At 34.9% G+C, this 22471-nt stretch overlaps 1 protein-coding gene across 12 annotated transcripts in view; it reads left to right on the top strand.

The window, feature by feature from the left end:
- LOC128238533 (CUGBP Elav-like family member 1-A) overlaps positions 1-22471 on the top strand; it is a 136721-nt gene that overhangs the window by 16017 nt on the left and 98233 nt on the right. Inside the window, exon 1 of one of the 12 annotated variants that reach the window (XM_052954540.1) lies at positions 6931-7365. The exons of the other annotated variants lie outside the window; for them this stretch is intronic. The gene's annotated coding sequence lies outside the window, so the exon portion shown is untranslated. Of the gene's footprint in view, positions 1-6930; positions 7366-22471 lie in introns of those variants that run through there. 12 annotated transcript variants of the gene reach the window in all.

Raw genomic sequence — 22471 nt, 5'->3', positions numbered from 1 at the left:
GTATTGGTTCGGGATCATGCATTTGGTACTGGTCCGGGATCATGCATTTGGTATTGGTCGGGGATCATGCATTTGGTATTGGTTCGGGATGATGCATTTGGTATTGGTCCGGGATGATGCATTTGGTACTGGTCCGGGATGATGCATTTGGTACTGGTCCGGGATCATGCATTTGGATCATGCATTTGGTACTGGTCCGGGATGATGCATTTGGTATTGGTCGGGGATAATGCATTTGGTACTGGTCCGGGATGATGCATGTCCGGGATGATGCATTTGGTACTGGTCCGGGATGATGCATTTGGTACTGGTCCGGGATGATGCATTTGGTACTGGTCCGGGATCATGCATTTGGTATTGGTCCGGGAACATGAAGTTGGTATTGGTCCGGGATCATGCATTTGGTACTGGTCCGGGATCATGCATTTGGTACTGGTCCGTGATCATGCATTTGGTACTGGTCCGGGATGATGCATTTGGTATTGGTCGGGGATAATGCATTTGGTACTGGTCCGGGATGATGCATGTCCGGGATGATGCATTTGGTACTGGTCCGGGATGATGCATTTGGTACTGGTCCGGGATGATGCATTTGGTACTGGTCCGGGATCATGCATTTGGTATTGGTCCGGGAACATGAAGTTGGTATTGGTCCGGGATCATGCATTTGGTATTGGTCCGGGATCATGCATTTGGTACTGGCTCTGGATCATGCATTTGGTACTGGTCCGGGATCATGCATTTGGTATTGGTCCGAGATCATGCATTGGGTACTGGTCCAGGATCATGCATTTGGTATGTTAAGGGATCATGCATTTGGTATGTTTAGGGATGATGCATTTGGTATTGGTCGTGGATCATGCATTTGGTATGTTAAGGAATCATGCATTTGGTACTGGTCCGGGATCATGCATTTGGTACTGGTCCGGGATGATGCATTTGGTATTGGTCTGGGATCATGCATTTGGTACTGGTCAGGGATCATGCATTTGGTATTGGTCCGGGAACATGAATTTGGTATTGGTCTGTGATCATGCATTTGGTATTGGTCCGAGATCATGCATTTGGTACTGGCTCGGGATCATGCATTTGGTACTGGTCCGAGATCATGCATTTGGTATTGGTCCGAGATCATGCATTTGGTACTGGTCCGGGTTCTTGCATTTGGTATGTTAAGGGATCATGCATTTGGTATGTTTAGGGATGATGCATTTGGTATTGGTCGTGGATCATGCATTTGCTATGTTAACCCTTTACTTCATAGATACGCAATTTTACTTATCTATCCATAGCTTCATAGATACGGATCTTAACGTTTTATCCATAGCTTCATAGATACGTAATCCTACGTATTCGTAATGTAGGGGCATTTATTTTCATACCTGATGCTTGTTTATGCGCTATAAATTCATATTCATGAAGTATAAACATCGATAAATACAATGCACTAAAAAAATCACTATGTTACTATTTAAAGAATTTCGGAAAATCGCGAAATAAGGTCACTGGTATCAAAGATGCGTAAAACGTTGACTGCGCAGGTTTGTGGGCATTTCTGTCTCGTTTTCCTCGTGGAAATTTACACAATACTGCAAGTTATAATTAACTACCAATAATACAACTATATTTTATTGATCACGCGCCTGACGTCACAGGTCATGGTTCGAAAACGTGTCAAAATGTCGGCCATGTTGGATAAACAAAAAATCATCTGGCTTGTATAAACAAAGGCCATAAATCATTATATGGGACATATGTGTCACTTCTGTTTCGCTAATCCGGTCATAAAAATGCGCATCTGCTTCTACAAATTGAAAGTAAGTACAAATGTGTAATAAAATAATGACTATCCCTATTGTTAAACTTTGACATGACCCAATTTAACATCGATCAGCTGTTGAAACACGTGTTTTCGAATACACAAGAATGCAATGTAGAGCTAATTTCTGCCCTTGTTAACTTCAGTTTAAAACAACATTCCTGAATAATGTCATTTATATTTCAGTGTTTGTCTGACGAATCGGAACATTCTGGCTTCAATTAAAATGAGTTTGAGACATTGAGTACGACGTCGAGAATTCAGACCTCGGCGTCACGCACACAAGGATACGAGAAATGAGGATTTTTAAAATCAAACCCAAATGACAATACCTGGACATGCAATAAACGATATAAATTTAGTAAACAATAACATGCAGGCCTCATTTAGTAGTTGAATAATAACTTTATTTGTTCATTGTAGTGTTAAATAACCGAAAGTTATACGTACTGTGACTGTTGATCAACTTTTTTTTTCTTCTGTATCATATATATAAATATACCGTGCTTCTTTGTTGTGAACTATTTTTTAATTCTGTCCATCTTTGTTTCAATTCAGGTTGCATTAAATGAATTATAAAAATATGTTGTTTATATAATATTTCGTGTTGTGTTTGATAAATAAAAGTGTAATAAAAATTAATTTTCATCAAATTTGACATATTTTTCTGTTTGTTTATGAATATCATGCGGAAATAATTTAGATAACAAAATAAAATTTATATGACTGGATTGGAAATTTAATTCTCTATAAACTTTACATTGATGACTTATTGATTAAACCAAAAGAAATACTAAGAAAATAGGTTTGTAATACATTAGGGTTAAAATTCCAATAATATCAATAATCTCCTATGAAGTAGGGGTACTGATATGAACTGATAAGCCATGAACTGGCAGCCTGAAATGGCTTAGGTTTACATGAAGTAAAGGGTTAAGGGATCATGCATTTGGTACTGGTCTGGGATGATGCATTTGGTACTGGTCCGGGATCATGCATTTGGTACTGGTCCAGGATCATGCATTTGGTACTGGTCCGGGATGATGCATTTGGTACTGATCCGGGATCATGCATTTGGTACTGGTCCAGGACCATGCATTTGGTGTTGGTCCGGGATCATGCATTTGGTATTGGTCCGGGATTGTGCATTTGGTATTGGTCCGGGATCCTGCATTTGGTATTGGTCCGGGATCGTGCATATGGTATTGGTCCGGGATCATGCATTTGGTATTGGTCCGGGATTGTGCATTTGGTATTGGTCCGGGATCATGCATTTGGTACTGGTCCAAGATCATGAAATTGGTCTTGTTTAGGGATCATGAATTTGGTATTATTCAATTATCATGCATTTGGTATTTGTTGGACATCATGAAAATTAATGAAGTTTTGCTTTTATATTTTTATTTACATAATATTTAATCATGGACATACTTTTATAATGACACTTGCTCGTCTTCCCTGACTGAAACTCTGATACATATGTTTGTATGATTATGTGTTCAAGTTCATTATCTCTTCACTTTCCCTTTATTATAAAATTGAAAGGTTTAATGGAATTCTTGGAATACAGAATAAATGATTTATTAGTGTCTTAAGGTTATTGTTTAATAAGGACTCAGCAACTGCATCAATTGCGACTAATTGGTCTTGCTTTGGATTGGAAGGTGCTGATTTCTTTACCTCTGGATGAGGGCTTTGTAACAGCTGTTCATTGAACAAGTAGTAACTACTCTATATACTTTCATTACCTTCTTCAAATTTTACATCTTCATTCAAAAGAGATTTGATGGGTGGCCTAAGGTGTGCTTAGGGCTTTTTTCAATCATAGCGTGGATCGCTGGGTTTATTTAAAGGCGCATTCAGTTATTGAATATAACCAGCTGAGGTGAATTTGTTTCTCCTAAAATGCCTTTTGATGAGAACTCCCATCAATTTTATGCTTTACATGCCTGATTTCAGGTGGATGCTCAATACAGCTTTGCAACAATACCGGCCTGGCTGTAAGGATAATGATTTAGATACCGGAATTTGTTCATTTCATTTCAATGCCCCTACTTAAAATGTTTTCTTTGATCACTGTATTAAATTATTTTAACATAACAATTAGAGTAATTTATTTAAGGACCTACTATATCTTACGGCTAACATAGCTCAGGTTTGTAGTAAGAAATGCGTTGAAAGTTGTAATGTTAGCCAGTTGAAATTTGAAATAGCTGAATGGTTACATAACATTATGTTGATAAGCCATATTGTAGAAAGAAGACATCAACTTTAGAGTCATGCACTTATTTGAAATTTTATGAACTTATTTTACCCCCAAATAGATATATCTAATAATGAAACAAAAATAATATTGAAGAGCTTTGTAGAAGTTGCGTTTGTCGTGTTACATCCAATCATGTCACTTCCCAAAAAATTGTGTCAAATATAGTTCCATAAGTATTGCATCTACACACCTAACAACTTTATACGTATGCTGGTTAGTATGGCCTGCTGTAGACCTTCTATTTCTGTCACTTTTCAATTGGGCTAACAAGAGTTATGGCCATTGACTTAGTGAAAATGGTCTGAAAAGCTTGTGCTGCATGGAGCTCCAAAAGTTTTGCATCTTCACTCATGAAATTTCATAGGAATGTTTGTCAGCAAGGAAATTTGTGCATGTGCAATATTTTTTAAGTTTCCTTTTTGTCTTACAAGAGTTATTTCTCTTGACGTCTGAAAAAATCTGGTTGCATGTTATTAAGCTTCAAAAGCTTTTCACCTACACACATAAAACTTCATAGGATTAAAAAGTGGCAAGCATTGGTTGTGCACCTGTTATTTCTATGACACTTTACTCTGTCTATTGAGAGTTATGGCCCTTGAATTTGTGAAAAATGTTTTGAAAACTTTAAAATATATCTTCAAAAAGTCAAATATAGCTCCAAAAATATTGCACCTACACTCATGAAACTTTATAGGAATAGTCGGCATAGGCTGTTTAACATTGCGGTGTGCGGGGGGGGGGGGGGTATTAATTCTGACTGTGATAGCTCTCATTTATTTTCTGAAATAAGCTCATGAAAGTAATAAATACAGACATAATTCAAGGCCACCGTTACAATTGATTACCAGGAAGAATAACCCAAGATGATGCATCACAGTATTGTATTACAAACAATAACAGCCATCCATAAATGAAGCAATCTGTATAAAGCTGCCATCTGCTGCCACACTTAGTCAACAAACTTCTAAAGAAACATTGTGTTTTAAGTCATTTCTTGAGGATCCAGGCATTTTACATAAAATATTGTTCTTTTACGCAGTAATTTTATATGGAGAATTGTCGTTTTACATGTTGTATTGTCGGTTTACATTGATATTATCACTGAATTATCTTGTCCCTGGCGATGGCCTGATCTCTGTGATTGATTTACTTGCCTGTAAATGGTGTCTTATTCTGTATGAACATGTTAAAACAAAGAAATGGGAAATGACAGATTAGGTATGTTAAATGTTAGGTCAGGTTGTCAGGAACCTACCATATTTGCATAACTATGCAGTAATGTTATTTGTCGGCAGATTTCTGCAGATTTAATAACTCCAGGGACCAAAAAAAAAATAAGTAAATAAATACAACTGATTAAATTAGTTCATGCTATTTTTTAAGCTTGACTGTGACGAAAGCTGACAGCTTATTGAATCACACTCAAGTCTGTTTCCTTGGTAGAAATGAGTACTGGTGTTCATTTTGGGAGGCTATGAGAAGGTACCTTTGGTGGGGATCCACAACCTCTTGAGTGAGAGCCGGACACCTTTACCACTAGACTACTTTCACCCCCTTAATCTAAGTTAACTGGTTGGTTTTGGCTGTTACTTTATATGTTGTATGTACTGATAAGAAGTCACACTATGCTTCAAGTCAGGAGAGACCTTAAAGGGGCTTCTTAAAAGCCAGGGGCAGTGATTACGAACAGTCTCAAGTCTGAGTTCAGACTCAAGACTCATTTTGGCAAAACTTCATATCATTTTCATTTTCCTTCTATTGGAGCATTGATGGTAAAATTTGCTGAAATAGATTAATATTTGAATGTTTTAAAAGTATTTATATTTTTTTTTTATAAAAGAATTGGAATAAGTATGAAATTTTGTTCCTTTATAAAAATGCTTTTCTGAGTCTAAGTCTAGACTTGGACTTGAGACTGTTTGTAATCATGGCCCCAGGTTTGCTTCTTTGGCTGGGTGCATTGCGGGCCAAAAGCGCCGCCAAAACCCTTCAGCTACCGGGTCAATTGCATCCTTGACGATTTTACTTCTTTCTGATGGGGCCAATATTTGAAATTGTGTGACTTTTCCCACCATTTTAAATTTTAAGGAATGCAGCTCTTTATTTTCAATATTTACGTTGTCAGATTCTTCCATAATATGTGCCGGCCTGCCTCTTGCCGGAGAGGTTACAGACTCAATCTGTCCAGGGCATGTTTTTTTACCTGCAATACTCTACTGGTTTCTACCAAAGAAATAAATTTTAATAATTCAAAATCACCCCATAGATTTCTTCACAATCGACTACTGACATCCTATACATTATGATGGGACAAACTGAATGTATGTTTGCTATTTGATTTGTAAAAGATTGTTGGAGTAAAGTACAAGACAAGTTTTGTCAAGTGTCCCGAAGATTTCCAGCAAAGGTATCGAATTTGTAGTAAAATAACATGTTACAATGTAATAAGTTGTCAGAAATCTTACTAAGAATGCATGTTACGATGACGTAAAAAGTTGTCAGATAGTGTGAATATTAATGTATTCCCTGTCAACCATTGTTAAATAGCTTCGTTGGCTCGGTGAACGAGCGCAGCGGGCTGCTCAATTTGATGAATGTCATCGAAAATAACATTTCAATTATTTATTATGGTTGATCAAATTCATCTTCACGTTGATTTAATGAATAATGGTTGTGGTTAACCATGTATTGCTTTTTTAGTGTATTATTGTAGAATATTGAGATAATAGAAAAAACGAAATGTACGTATAAGCTTTCAACCATAGCTAGCTTTTAATATATTTATGATCTTATGCATACATGAAATGTGGCAAATTAGGCTACAAAATTCATAATGAAAGTTTTTAAAAATGTAAACTTTCTGTCCAGCTGACAACAGATGGTTTAAGAGATGACAGTTTAATTGTGTTAAGACGGGATTTAAGCTGCTGAAATTTCATTATCTAATGTTTTATGCATAAATATTGTCGTTGGCTATGAAAAATGCCAGTTAAAAGTTCGAGAAGTTGAGCACGTTTAAATTAATGTATACAAGAGATAGTGAAGAATTTATGGCTGAATTATATCTAATAAAGAGCTATTGTGTGAGAGCCTGTCATAATCGTTTGTGAAACTGAAAAATCTACATGTTGTGATAGACTTAAACTGTCCGTACATCATTTAAATTTAAATTCCCTGCTGCTAGGAGATTCGCTACTGAAAGTAAAAGCTTTGGAGGTTAGTGTTAGACGAAGGATTATTTGTGTAAATAAACCGTGTGGTGGACATTATTTCATAAACGGTAGGTAAATATTGTCAAGGAAATACCACAAAATCGTGTGCATATTTTCGAGCCCGTCATAAATAACTGTAACTGATGCTTTTTAGATTCTGGTCTTGCTTCAGAAGACTTTTGATGCAGTATGTAATAATAATGTGGTTGTATATTGCCATTTTTATAAGACATGTAAAATGTAGCATAAAATGTAATGTGTCCATATTGCCTGATTCATAAATGACAAGTAAGATATTATTAGTCTGTATGGCCATTCATTCACAGTCTGTGAAATGTAGCATACAAATTAATATATGTTTGTATTGCCATTCATTTGTAAAATGTAGCATAAAATTTAATGTGTCCATATTGCCATTCATAAAATTTAATGTAGCTTAAAATTTAATATGTCCCTATTTCCATCCATATAGAACATGGAAAATGTAGCATAAAATGTAGTATAACATTTAATGTGTTCATATTGCCATTCATTAAATTTAATGTAGCATAAAATTCAATATGTCCCCATAATTCCATCCATATAGAACATGGAAAATGTAGCATAAAATGTAGTATAACATTTAATGTGTCTGTATTGCCATTTGTTCATTTTAACAGCGAAGGCCGGTTCAGCAGTGTTCATTGATTCATTTGTATATCTCTTGATCTTGTATATTTCTTCTGTTTGTGTGTTAGTTGTGAAAACATCCATAAAGACAATACTAATTCGTCAGCCTGCAAATGTCATTTAATCTATCATCAGAAAATTGGACCTGTTGGGGGAGCATTCTGTCAGGCAGGACGATGTTTGTTGGTGGTTCAGTTTGTGGTTAACACTTCTGTTTTCCATGAGATGTGGCCAAATTCCTCTTTGCCTGATCAGACGTTAAAATGTGGTTTATTCCACTACTGCCTTCAGATTGGACTGGAATTTATACAGATGGTCCATAGAATTTTTATTTTCTCTTTTTGTTCCTGAATGAAATCAGAGTTGGGGCAGCCTCATTAGAGTCAGTGTTCCTTGTTTATTGGTCTGTGAAGTCCAGTTGTACAGCAACTATATATATTTCCAGTTCTTCAATTTCCTTCAAATCTTGTTTCTCTTGAAAAAGTGCAAAATATATTCATCCCTTGATCATCGTAGGTCTTACAAATGAAGGTCTGACAACGTAAAATACCCAGTGTATATTGTACACCGGATTTGAGCTTCATAGGAAGTTTAACAGTGAATTAAAATGGTTTAAATGTTTATGGGGGTATGCAATTACTCGTAATTTGATCACCTATGCTTGCTGAAAGGTAACCTATTTCATTGTAAGGTTAAGTACTGTTTGAATGTTCATACACTAGCTTAGCCTCCATTTGAAAGTTAAATTTTGAAGTTTTTGTCATAATAACCACATGGCCATAATTTAAAAATGCTGTACCTAAATCATAATTATGATGGTGTAACATTATTGTTGCTCTTAGAAGAAGCCTGAATAAAGGTTTCAAGTCAAGCGTTATGAAATTTGCAAATAATTATCCCTCTGACAAAAGGTGAAGGGGATATAGAAATGGTAGGCATTTGTGCATGTGTGCGTCCAGACAGTCTGGAGGGTAACTTGAACATTCTTTGAGGTATTTCGAAAATTCTTTGAGGTATTTACTTCAAACCTCATATATGGATAGATTTCATTGAGGAGTGCAGTGTACAGAAACCATAGCTCTGGCTTCAGTATATTTTGAGTTATTGCACACTGTGTTTTTTTATATTCACTTTAGACTCTATCAGTATAGATAGATCTCATTGAGCAGAAGTTCAGAGTTCAGGAACCATAACTCTGACTGCAGTATTTTTTGAGTTATTGCCCTTTGTTTTTATGTTCTATATAGAGATCCAAGATATCATTGGGCATAATTGCAGTGCACAGGAAACATAACTCTGGCTGCAGTATTTTTTGCCCTTTGTTGTCGTAGGTGAAAATCGGCGGGGGATATTGCAGTCTGTGACTGCTGTTGTTGTATTTCACTGGTTCCTTGCACAAATCCGGGTAAGGCAAAACATTTTGTGCTGTGTTGTGGTGCCAATTAATTGGAAAAGGAGGTAGATGGTGTGTATATGTTCTGTTGTTTTTCCTTTTAAGAAGTTAATATGCGTACTTTTACTAAATCAGGAATGTAATTCCACATAGGACAGGCTATGTTTTGTGTTAATTGTGTAAGTCAATATATGATTCCCCTGCGTGTAGCAATGGACATGCTTGCTTTTCATGTTCTAGAAAAACACTGACTGCCAGCGCAAGACCTTTGCTTAAAGGTCACAATGTTGTTAAAGTCAGATAATTAATCAAACATTAAGCCTCTTCCAATCCCCTTAGATACATAGAGAATTCCATTGAAGGGACTAGACTACAAAAGATTTCTACTTATGGAGGACAAAAAACCTCGTTAAACTCTGCCATTGTTTAATAATGATTTTGGTTTTATCTTGACAAATAGTCAATATGTAATTTTTACTGCACCCACAATCTGAGTTCTTATACATGAGTGCTTCAGTAAGTGGTTAAAGTAACTGTTTTGTGCTATATTTTGTTAAGAACTACATTCAATAGCTTGTGTGCAGTAACTAGTTTGCATTAACTACACAGTGGTTAAAGCTCAGTAAAGCTCCAACAACTTGTTACCCATTATAGAGATGTCTCAGTTTTCATTCTGTATGCCCATTTTTGTCACAATTTCTGTTTTGTTTGGCCACTAAGTAGGCCGATGTGGGCCCCACAGGGATTGGTGACTGTGTATTCCTCAAATATTGGTGACTGTGTCTGTGTGTTATACTCATTTGGCAAATGTGGGCCCAAAGGGATTGGTGAATGTGTATGCCTGAAAAATTGGTGACTTTGTATGCCTGAAATATTGGTGACTGTGTCTGTGTGTTACTCATTGTCTGACCAATGTGGGCCCACAGGGATTGGTGACTGTGTATGCCTGAAATATTGGCGACTGGGTGTCTTTTTGTTACTCATTGTTTAGCCAATGTAGGCCCCACAGCGATTGATGTCTGTGTAGAATGCTGAAAACATTGGCCAGTGTGTCTGTGTGTAACTTATTGTTTGGCCAATGTAGGCCCCACAGGGATTGGTGACTGTGTATGCCTGAAATATTGGTGATTGGGTGTCTGTTTGTTACTCATTGTTTGGCCAATGTGGGCCCCACAGGGATTGGTGACTGTGTATAATGCTGAAAGCATTGGCCAGTGTGTCTGTGTGTAACTTATTGTTTGGCCAATGTGGGTCCCACAGGGATTGGTCACTGTGTATGCCCAAAACATTGGTCACTGTTTCTGTGTGTATCTTATTGTTTGGCCCATAGATGTACCAAGCGGATCAGTCACTGTGTTTGCCTGAAAGGTTGGTCTACGTCACCTTGGGTTTGCTTATATTCTCAAGACCATTGGATTCTTCATTGGATTGTATTGTTGCTGAAAGATATTCTCTCATTATGTCCACATTTGAAAAACAGAACAAGAAAGACATTTTATTTCCATTTCATCTTTCAATACGATTAGTGCCAATCATTTATGCATGGACATCCTTTTTATTTCTTTGTGTTTTATGGGTGTTGGTTGCATGTGAAAGAGACATTAACACATCCCCGACTACTGTTGATGGCTATTATGTTTATTGGACAAAGTTTCATTATGCTGTTATTTATGAGGACTTCAGAAATCGAAAATAGGTTGGGTTTCTGTTATTTCCATAAAAAAAGTGGTCAGTAGAGGCTACAATTGATCTGGCACTTAAATAGCTATAAAACAAAAGGTCCCAATCGGTGGAAATGTTTTTTTGAACAACGGTTTTTGTAATTAGCGTAATTACTTGAAAAATAAAACAGAACCAATACTTCTAGCATTGATGTTTAGTTTTGCGCCAGGTTTTGTTTATAATTAATTGAAGCATTCTCAAACGTGATTCCTTTGAAATTTCAAGATTATCACTTCAGAATACCATTGTTCCATTTTGATAGAAACATTAATTTAACTATTAAATAACTATTAATACATTTTGTTTGCTATTAAATGATAGCTACCTATTTTGCCTTTGAAGTTAATGTAAACCTTACTGAGCCTTGTAATAGTTATTACCTTTTGTTTAGATTTTAATGTTTATTTCCAAAAAAAATACCTTTAATTATTGAACTGATACAAATATACACAATAGTTGTGGTGTAATTTTAATACTTATTTTTAGATCATGCTATTAAGCTCAATATTTTAGTAAAGGTATAATTTGTTCGTATTTTTTTTAATTTTAAAACATTTAAAGGAAATTATTTTAAAGATATTAGTTAAACTTAGTATGATAAATGTTTTTTTTGTTTATGTAAAATTAAGAAGAAAGTATTTTTGTTAAGGCCTAAAAAAAAAAAATACATTTGGTTCGGGTTACCCGACCCTACCTACGGAATTTTTTTTTGGAGAAAATGGCCCCTGAACTTTATAATAAGTAATGTTAAAAAAAAACAAATCTTAAATATTGCCAATTCAATGAATTTGTTTGACTCTAAAACACTACTATGCTATACTTTGACATGGACATTTGGCTAGGATAAATCAATAATCAAAGAGGAGTTTCATTGGTTCCGCTAGTACCCAGATCCTTTCCCTGTAGAAAAATATTCTGGCTAAAGCCGGAATTAAATCAGGTCCGCCTTTTCAACACAATAATTTAGTATCGTAGTCAAAACCACTCAGCCATTGAGGCTACTGACACTCCAGGGTTATTGAAAAACATTGAACTGTAACATTCGAAATCATTGGAAGAAGAGTTGTCTCCCCTGTCACATGCAATTGTCCACTGTATATGAAGTATAATAGAAATTATAAGTACCAATGTTTTGTTTGCCAATGATGGAATGCCATAGGCTGATGTGCTCATTTCTTAGCTCAGAGTATTAGGAGCACCACGGCAATTTTCCTTTGAAACAACTTTGGATATAGATAAACAGTTCACAAGGCAGCAAGTAGATTGCGTAGTAATTCAATTACGGAATACACCTGATTCTGTGCTGTCTTCTTATTTCTCAGGCAAAATATCGCCTTTCTTACACTAAACCTCTAAGTGCAAACCCCAACTTGTAGGTGTGGCCTCCAATTTAATTTGACGAACTACTTTAACTAATTCACCGGCATACATCCATGGCTTGTGGTATGGGGTAGATGGCTTAGGTGTTTGGATTGAGGTCAGGCCTCTTGAATTGGTTTGAAAGTTGACAGATCATTAATGAAAGTTTGATAATCAAGTGCCAATCCAATGTAAAATAAGTAAATTGCCTGGCTCCCTGTGGATACATGATAAATAAATTGTAGAAGATCCAAAACTCGGGGAAGTTAATCTCCTCCTAATGATAAATCATTCTCTCATAAAAGTATGTGTTTTTCGGCAATTATGTGGATTTTCATGTTAGTTTCAATATCAAGTAAAGCAATGTAATGAACAGTGAAAATACATCTATTAAATCCTCCCAGGAGAATACTCTGACTGACTCTGACTGCTTAAAGCATGGAGAAACATTATGATGCTTATAATAGTTGAGATGTTTATGGTATTTGTTTAATTGGCAACACTTTCAACTACTGCTTCAGTGTTCTTCATATTTTGTCTTTTGGCAACAGTTTTGTGGTTTTATGCCAGATTTTAATTAAAGGATTTCAAGGTATAGGTTCTTTACATCCTTGTTATAATTTTTCTGTTCAATAGGCAAGTGTGATTTTCCTTATATTTTGACAAAGCATATGTTCAGTGTGTTATTTCATATGGTCGGTGTTTTGTTCAAATCTCACAACTGCTCGTTATATAGGGCCTATATATACACTATAGACACCAGATGACAGCGTGGAAGAAAAAAAGAAAATTGTCACAAACTTACATAAAATTGATATCTTTGCATTGTACAAAGCATTGAATCTTACTTACTGATGTATCGCACCACGCACTTACGACACAAGCATCTTTTGCAGTTTTTAGCGCATTTTTCCAATTTGCAGTTAAATACCAGGGTTGTCTACCACGTAAATACCAGTAAATTTAATAATAGCGTCGGTATATGTATCTGTATAATCCCGTGACTTTGACAAACTAAGTATGCACTGTATAAACTTGGAAACCATTATGCGCTTTTTTTAAATTAGTGAAAGCAGCTGAGACAGCGACAAAATATTCTTCTAGTTATGTAAAGTGACAATTATCGGCCTTATATTAGCTCATATCAACAATTCTTGGCTTCTTTTGAGAAAATACTGTCTTTGGGACAATCTGGTGTCTAGTTCCCTTTAGCATTTAATTAACATACTAAAGGCTAGTGTCCTTCTATATATATTCCTAAATTCACTGAACGTGATCCTAGCTGCAGCAGGGAGTATTTAAAGAGCTCTTGCAAAACGAATAGAAGACGTCAAGATCATTTTTAAACAACTTTCTTAGTCATCAGTGGAAGTCGATAGAAATGGATTGCATTAAATTTCACTGTCATCTAAATTAGTTTGAGTGGCATTAACTCTTTCTTAACTTGAAGTACATCTTTCTCTACAGGTCTGTGGAAAAAAGGACAAAAAAAACATGGTTAATCTAAGATTTTTCATCACCAATAGAGTTTGCCAAGAAAGCGACAGCTTTCTGTACCAGGAATATTAAAACTTCCCAGAGGAAACTGACAAAATGGAAAGCTTTAAAAAAAGCAGCCGTTACAAATGACAGTAAGAAGATTTTGACTGGTCCTGCTGGTTAAGTCACTTCCAAACACACCTGCCATCCCTTGATGGATAAACCAGTCAGCAGGAATCCGGAAAGTGGCTGACAGCTAAAATACCAAAGTAGAAAACCAAAGTAGAATACTAGAAGTTGCACTACAGATGCAAATTCAATCATCTCCATCTGCTTTGGACGTTATGGCCAGTCTTTTGAGAGGTGCCAGAAGCTCTTTACTTTAGCTCTTTAAGTCAACTGAGTATTTTAGGAAGGATTTGTTGTGTCCCCTGCTTTGCATGGAAAAGGCTAGGGATTACGTTAAACATTTAGCGGCGTAGGTGAATGCAGAGTCCCACTTTCTTGTATTTTCCCTTACATAAGTTAGGGTATCTCTTATTCAATCTTTACCAAACTTGATTTATTAAATAAATGTTTATAGGCATGATATTTATATGGAGTCAGTCAGCAGTCAGATGTGGAGTTTAATGGGCTTTGAATAATAAAATTAAACCACATTAACTTACTACGCTTTCTAACTTTTCTCTTCCGATTTTTTCAAAACTAGATAAGCATGTTTGATTATTGGTTTTCGGCAATATCACACTTTAGCTATGAAGTTATGGCCCTTCAATTGTCAAAAATTGATCCCCTTAACCAGAACTTGTCCACTCACTTACTTGAGCATTTCTGTGTCCAATCTTTGCCAAACTTGGTAACAATATTCGTAATAATTGATCATAATTAATTGTTCAGGGCTTGCATACTTAACTCCCCAGCTTTTTAGCAGTTTTGGTTTTTAAGATGAAAGGCAGCTTCAACCTTGTTAAAAGTTACGTGGCATTTGTAGGCCATAAAAACTGTGGAATTCAATTTTCAAAATTACTGAGCGTGTTTTATGCTTTCTCAGGTGTGCTTCCAGGGGTTTGGATATTATTACTTTGAACAACATCTTGCGGTGATAATGAATTCCATACATAATTTGAAAAAAATACGGAATTTCTGACTCAAGAATATCTTGGTAAAATAACGGACTTTCTTATCGTGTATCTTAATTATAAATTGCCGAGAAGGATATATCTAAACATTTCCAAACATTGTTAATTTTAATTTCTTCAGTGTATTTCACTGATTTTGTTATAAGCAGAAAGCAATTTTGAAGGGTAGCTAATATCTTTATGAAATATCTTTTTGATGTATGGTAGTAACTTAAAACTGTGGATTGAACTTTTATTGCAATATAATTGGAAGCAGATGTAAATTTAGGTTTAAGGAAAACTTGCTGTTACTTTTTTTGCTTCTAGGCTTATTTATTTTAGGCTGAAGCTCTTAACAGCTACATTTTTTTCTCAGAATTAGGAAAACAAACACCAACTGTATTTTTTTATGGAAGTATTTAATGAAAGCTATTAAGAAAACATTGCAACTCAGAGGTCTGCATATAATTCTTTTGACAATTAGTTTAATTTCAGCAAATCTATAATCTGGAGAAACAAAGGTATTGTGACAGCCTTGGTGATTTCATCTGTGTTGTTGCGCAAAACTTGGCCATAATTCAATAACGAAATGAAACTTGGTATATCTATTGCCAGAGACAATATTATAAGTTACGGGGTTATTGACTCAATATCATATGGGATATACGGGGGAGGAAACCGTATCAAATGGGAGCAAAGCTTCAATCCGAATATGGTTTCCAGCGCCCTGTTTATACCTTATCTGGTCACCCGTAACGTATATACCCGGTATATATATATATATATATATATCACGTTGACAACCTGATCACATGGATCAAGTCGCCAACAATATCTGGTATATGTTCCATTTATTCATCTGAATCAGAGAATAGACGCCTTTAAATTTTTGTTTGGTACAACATAAAGATTTAAGTGAGCCCATGTGGAATAATTTTTGGTGGCCGTGTAGCCAGTCCTGTCATCCATGTTGGAGGAGTGATATACACATACAGCAACACCCATAACTCTGTCTTTGATAATTGTTGAGTTATTCCCCCTGTTTGACTTGAAAAACCCAAAGAACTGGTTTCATTGCTCCATGCCGCTCTTGTTAATTAAACTGATGTGACAGTTATTAATTAGTTTTATTTTGTGTGTGTTATTTCATGCACACTGGCAAGTATTATATAAGACTGGTATTCTTGCTAACACTTATAAAGTTGATACTTATTCTTGCTGAAGTAAACTATACTTATAATCTCGGCAACCAGACTGTGTGTAGCTATTATGCTGGATTGATGGTTTAGCTTGGCAAGAATAAACAATAACTATTATGTAATGTTTTCGGTCATGTCTCCTGAAATGGGACTGCTGGACAGATGCCAGATTTATAGTTAAGTAAAAAAGTAAAACTAAAATAAATACACCGACTATTTGTGCTTTTCGGCTCAATTTTAGTTCGAACCTTTGGTTTTCGACCCTTGAAAAATGAGTTTCCCTAGAACATTTTGACTCATACAGGAGTTTTCTTGTTAGTTTCTTGGGATCAGACAATCTTTTATAAGGCCAACTGCATCAGGAAATAAGATATGATGAATAAATCTAAGGAGCCTGAAGTACAGTAATAGCTTCTTTTTTTGGCGCTCTGAAGTCTAACATGTCTCTTTCTCTGGTGAATTTAGAAAGAAACAATGTGAAAGATATCTGCTACCAATTTGGTCAATTTTATCGAAAATGTTTAAAAAAAGTCATAAAATAGAAATTGTTCAAAAAAATCCCTCCTGCAAATGTTTTAAACCAAATAAATAACGTTTCTGAGGGAGGGGTGCAATGCAAAAGATTACCGCCCTTAGTTACCTAGAACGTCAAATCTTGCATCCGCCCCTGGTTTTAATGAGTCAACTTGCCAATAACAACAGTGGGCTTTGTATCGAAACTGGCCAAAAGATAACCTTATAATAACTTATCCAGAATAAGATGTCCACAGGTTATTTTGGCTATCTAAATTATATGATCTGTAGTAGTCATTATTGGAAAAATATCGACCAATCAATGAACGCTTTGGATGACTTTGACCACACTAAAGATTTAACCAGTTTTTGAAAAATTGGCTCAAGTTCTGTTCTGTTATGTTTTCTGACTTAATAATTGTCTGCTGGAGTATTAGTACAAAAGAACATTCTGGTTTTTGTATAGAAACATTATAATTGTCATAGAATTTCACTGCAATGTTGTGTTTCAAGTTATATTTTTAAATTGATATTTTGTACAATTAATATCTCAAAACGTTGGTGGCCTACTTTCAGCTCTGAAAACTCCAATTTCCAACAATTGGATGTTGAAAGAAAATTACGCTTTCTTGTCTGCTTTCTAAGAGCAATATCTCATTATTTTAAACTTGAAGGATTTGAGGGAACTTAAAAAAATGTTTAGTTTCTCAGATCCCACTGCAATTGTTTTCTTATTTGTTCTCCTGTTTTTAGTCCAAAGTTTGATTATTTTTGGAGAAAATGTTTTCAACAGTTGCTTTTGTAAATCAATCACACAAATTGGTATTGAATTATGTACAAATTCTGTAATATATAATTTGGACCATGTGTGCAGTTTTAATAACAATTATCAATGTTGTCTTTTGATGACCTTGATTGTGACCTTTTGACCTACTTTCTTATTTTTGACCTAATTTTTGTTTGGTACAAAAACATGAGCGAGTCCCTTTCAAATATATGGTTCTCTTTGAATGTGTGCTGTAACTAGTATGTACATAATTTGGATATGAACTACTGCCATTGGCACATATTAAAATAGTTCATGCAAATTATCTGCTTACAAGATTTTCTGTCCTCAGATGTTGAATGTGCAATGTTGTCAGCTAACCCAAACACAAAATGTTCCAATTAAATTATATGTTTGTTGCCTTTAATTACCCATACATACTTGCTCTGGATTGAAGATGCTTACAAGAGCCATGCCAGTAGAGCGTAGGCCCTCATGGGCCTCTTGTTTTTTACTTCACTTTCTCCCCATTTTTAGCCCCACTTTTCACGAAAAATTACTGGTTATAGAATGGTGAAAACTGGGTAGGCGGGGCCATCAACCGTACATCTTATTGAAAAATCCTGGTTTAATGCAGCGTTCTGCATTGTCCCTTGTTATTAAGATGTGCTTGAGAAACTAAACATTTATTTTACATGGCCTAAAAGTTAGTGCAATGTTTTTCATCATTTTTTTAGTGTTTTATAAATCTCTGGAAACATACATTTATTATGGTTAAGCCCTATATGTTTTCTAAATTTTATCTGTGTGTAATTGTTGCATATAAGAAATATTGATATATATGCTTTTTTCTTGTGTTATTTTGCTGGAAATTTAGAAAAGCTATTAAGAAGTCGCAACAATGTGTGTGGGTTCAATTTGCTGTGATATGACTTATCTGGATGCCAACATTCTGTTATGAAAATTTCATATTTGTCTCTGATTTAAGTGCATTTAGGATAACAGATTGTTTTTTTGTAGTTATCCATAAATCTTCCTTGGCCATTTTTTAAAATCTGTTCCAGTAAGGCCACAATAAAAAATAATTTTGTTACCTGGTCAACATTGTGAGGCCAGATGGGTGTTGTTGTTTTTTACTTATTTCCACTTTATTCAGTATTTAGAAATGGAAAGTGGGCTAATTCTCTTTTGGATTAGGCCAAAAAAAATTGGTTTGGTTAGGGTTACATCCTTTCAAAAACAGGCAGGGTAGGTTGGTTTATTTATTTATTTATTTATTTATTTATTTATTTATTTATTTATTTATTTATTTATTTATTTATTTATTTATTATTTTTTTTATTATTCTTAAATGTAAGAACATTATTTTCATCATTCAGGAATGGTGTTGAAGTTATCTTCTGTTTAAATCATATGAAACACACTCTTAAAAACAGAATATAAAATGGTAGGTTCGGTGCCTATTCATAGGTTAGGTCGGTGTTTTTTTTAAACACAATAATGTAGCAGGTCTAATTATTAAGTTGGTTAAAAAAATATGTGGAGTTACCCCCCTTTGATTAGCAAAGGAAATAAATTCACATGCAAATAATGTTTCTCAATTGTTTTTTTATTTCTTATTTATATAAATTATACTACCGTATTCAGATATGTAACAAGGACCGTCACCCTGGATAATATTTAAATTTGAGTGTGAGTTATGCCCCTTTATCAACTCAGGAGTGTGCAGCTGCTTGATGGCTGATATAGCAAAATAAACTGACCAAATCTTTCTTGCTGTAAACATAATGATAGGGTATGCAGTCTACAATATAATTCCTATTGTGCAACTGCCAATTGCCATAGGAAAAATATAACAATTGTCGCTGGAAATAGCATAGAAGAGGGCGGATAAAAATGGAATTTTTCAAACGGCCAGACATGTGACAGATGGTCTCTGAAGGGTTGCTCATGTCTTATCCAAAGTTCTGTTTGCTTATTCCTGTGATCAATATGCAAGACAGTGTGCCCTACATAACAACCTTGTCTTTTAACATCAGCTGCCTCTCACTAAATGTCCTTCTGTGGACAATCCCCAGATCTTCCAAGACTAAGGCTTGCCTTAAGCCCGACTCTCGCTGTCACGATTTCAGTTCTAATTCCCCCTGACTCATCATAGAAGCGTTAATCATGATGAGAACATGACCCAAATTATTTTTTTTGTACAAATTCTGATGATTACTGTACGGTGGGAATTCAAATAACAGCGATTAATATCATCGTGTGTACGACTAAGTAAGATTCCTATCGATTGCTTAAATATCTGTCACATTATCCTACGTTGCGATTTTTTAAATCAAATTATATTGTTCAGAAGTTCTGTCCATTCGTACTGAATTGTCATAAAATTTAAAGTCGCTCTCGAGCACATTCACTAACAAAAACCCATGAATGGCCATGAATGCCTACGCGATGTGCGATTGAAGTACAACTGCACTAATATTGCGCAATGTTTTAAATAAAACCCAAGAAAATCCTAGGTTCCTAACAACACAATGACAGCTTTGACTTTGCTTCGAAGACTCTTTTAGATTAACACAGATGCAATGACAACTGTTACCATTATCTGTCAAGATTCACTAAGATTTTGAAAATCATGGTGTATTCTAGGAATTGCAATCATGACACTGAGAGCCTAACAATCTTCCAGCAGCAGTTATGATCAAGATCAGGATTAAGTATGAAAATCAGGATGAGAGCTTTCAATACCAGACTGTCGTATAATCTATTACAAAAAAAAATGCTGGACATATCTTATGCATTAGAAATATAAAGAAGTACAGAGGGAACCTGTTGGCTCGATAATTCCCAGGGGCCGGCCAAAATACTTCGAGCCTTACCAATATTGAGCCAAGCGGGAATACTTACATAGAGCATAAAAAATCGGTCCTTTATATGAAGTTTGAGCCAACAAGGAAATCGAGCCAAGCAATATCATGGTTTAGACTGTACCTTGAACTTGAAATAAATGGCTTTGGAAACAATTTCAATAGGTGTCAAGTTAAGCCCCTTAACCAAGCTTTTGGTTAGAATCTCTTATACTCAAACTGAAGTTCAAGATGGTGTCAGCCTCAATTTCAATACGTGTCAAGTTAAGCCCCTTAACCAAGCTTTTGGTTAGAATCTCTTATACTCAAACTGAAGTTCAAGATGGTGTCAGCCTCAATTTCAATACGTGTCAAGTTAAGCCCCTTAACCAGGCTTTTGGTCAGAATCTCTTATACTCAAACTGAAGTTCAAGATAGTGTCTGTCTCTCACACAAGAGGTTATGGGTACAATCCCCACCAGATGTTATTTTTCATGACCTCTCAAAATGGACACCACTGAATTGAAAGTGATTCTATACACTATCAGCTTCCGGCACAATCGTGCTTAAAGGTTAAATTATCCCACAGCATATGTCTCTGTGGGTGAGTGGATTTGTTGTCTGTTTTCTTTTTTTTATCTTGACTGTACCAGCGTAGGTTTGCTACACACAAAAACAAGTTTTTTTTATACTTTATTTGTATTTTTTTCTGAAATGTTGGTATCCAAGATTAAATATAATATGCATGTTTTCAGATGCATTAAAGTGAAAAAAATTGGTCCAAAAACACTTAAGAGTCCCTTTAATAACCCAGAAACTTTTCAGCAAATTAATCCACTAGGCTGTTACAAGCAAGTGTTGAGTTTTTATAGGACATCTGATGCTATTTTACTTCAGGTTTCCTAATGGCGTGACAATTAAATAAAACTCTTTAAACTCTTTGTTTAAACATCACTGTCGCAATTTCAGTCATACACAAAACTGTACAATGCAATAGAGAGTTACATTTTTGCTCTATTGTTTAAATGGATGTCGTGCTATTTCCACTAAGGCCTAAAAAAAAAATACATTTGGTTCGGATTACCCGACCCTACCTACGGAATAGGCGCTGACCCTTCCGTTTTTATAGTCAGTTTAAAAAAAAAAAAAAAAAAAAAATTTTCGTTTTTTTTTTAATTGCTTTTCAATATGTAGTTTAAACCTTAAATGCTTAAACAGAAGATAACTTTAACACTTTTCTCCAATGATGTCAATGATATTCTTATATAAAGCCTAATAAAAAAAAAAAAAATAATAATAAAAAAAAGCCTACCTATCCTACCTATTTTTGAAAAGGATGTAACCCTAACTAAACAATATTTTTTTTAGGCCTAATGAAGAACTTTAGCAACATTTTTTCAAGAAAGTAATTCAAATCTTGGCTATAAAGATTAATATACTGTCATGACATGGCTGCCTTTTAAAGGTTTAATAAAGTATCTTATGGTAAGGTTTTAATGCTTTTATACATTTTCAGTTAAATTTAACTTTTGAATAGACACTGAATATAAAAAGATACTTTTAAAGAAAAGTTAGGCCTAAAAAAACAACATTTGGTTCATGTTACCTGACCTTACCTACGAAAAAGGTGCCGACCCTGCCGTTTTTATACTCTTTTGTTAAAATGTTTTATAATAATAAAAGAATAATCATAGTAATAATTTAAGTTTGTGTTTAAATTTGAAGCTTAAAATCTTTTAAAGCCTTATGCAGAAGATAGCTTTCATGCCATTCCCCAATGATTACAATAATGTTATAACAAAAAGCCAAATAAAAAAGCCTACTTTGAAAAGGATGTAACCCTAAACCAAACCATTTATTTTTTAGGTCTGTTTTGTTAGAAATGATAATGTCATCCTCATATTATATCTTTGACCTTGGCCTTAACTCAAAAACTAAGCACAATTTTGTTAAGTCTATGACTTTAGTATAACAAGACCCATAATTCTGGCTTTAATAAATGTCAATTTATGTCCCTTGATTAACAGAGTTTAACAGGGGAGCAATTACATCCACTTTCAGTGCCCTTGTTGTTGTGATAAACTTCCTCCTGATTATATCTATAGACTAA

Source organism: Mya arenaria, chromosome 6 (genome assembly GCF_026914265.1).
Source record: "Mya arenaria isolate MELC-2E11 chromosome 6, ASM2691426v1".
In the NCBI taxonomy this organism is placed as follows: domain Eukaryota; kingdom Metazoa; phylum Mollusca; class Bivalvia; order Myida; family Myidae; genus Mya; species Mya arenaria.
Note: the sequence above shows the minus strand (reverse complement) of the source record. Positions and strands in the feature narration are given on the sequence as shown.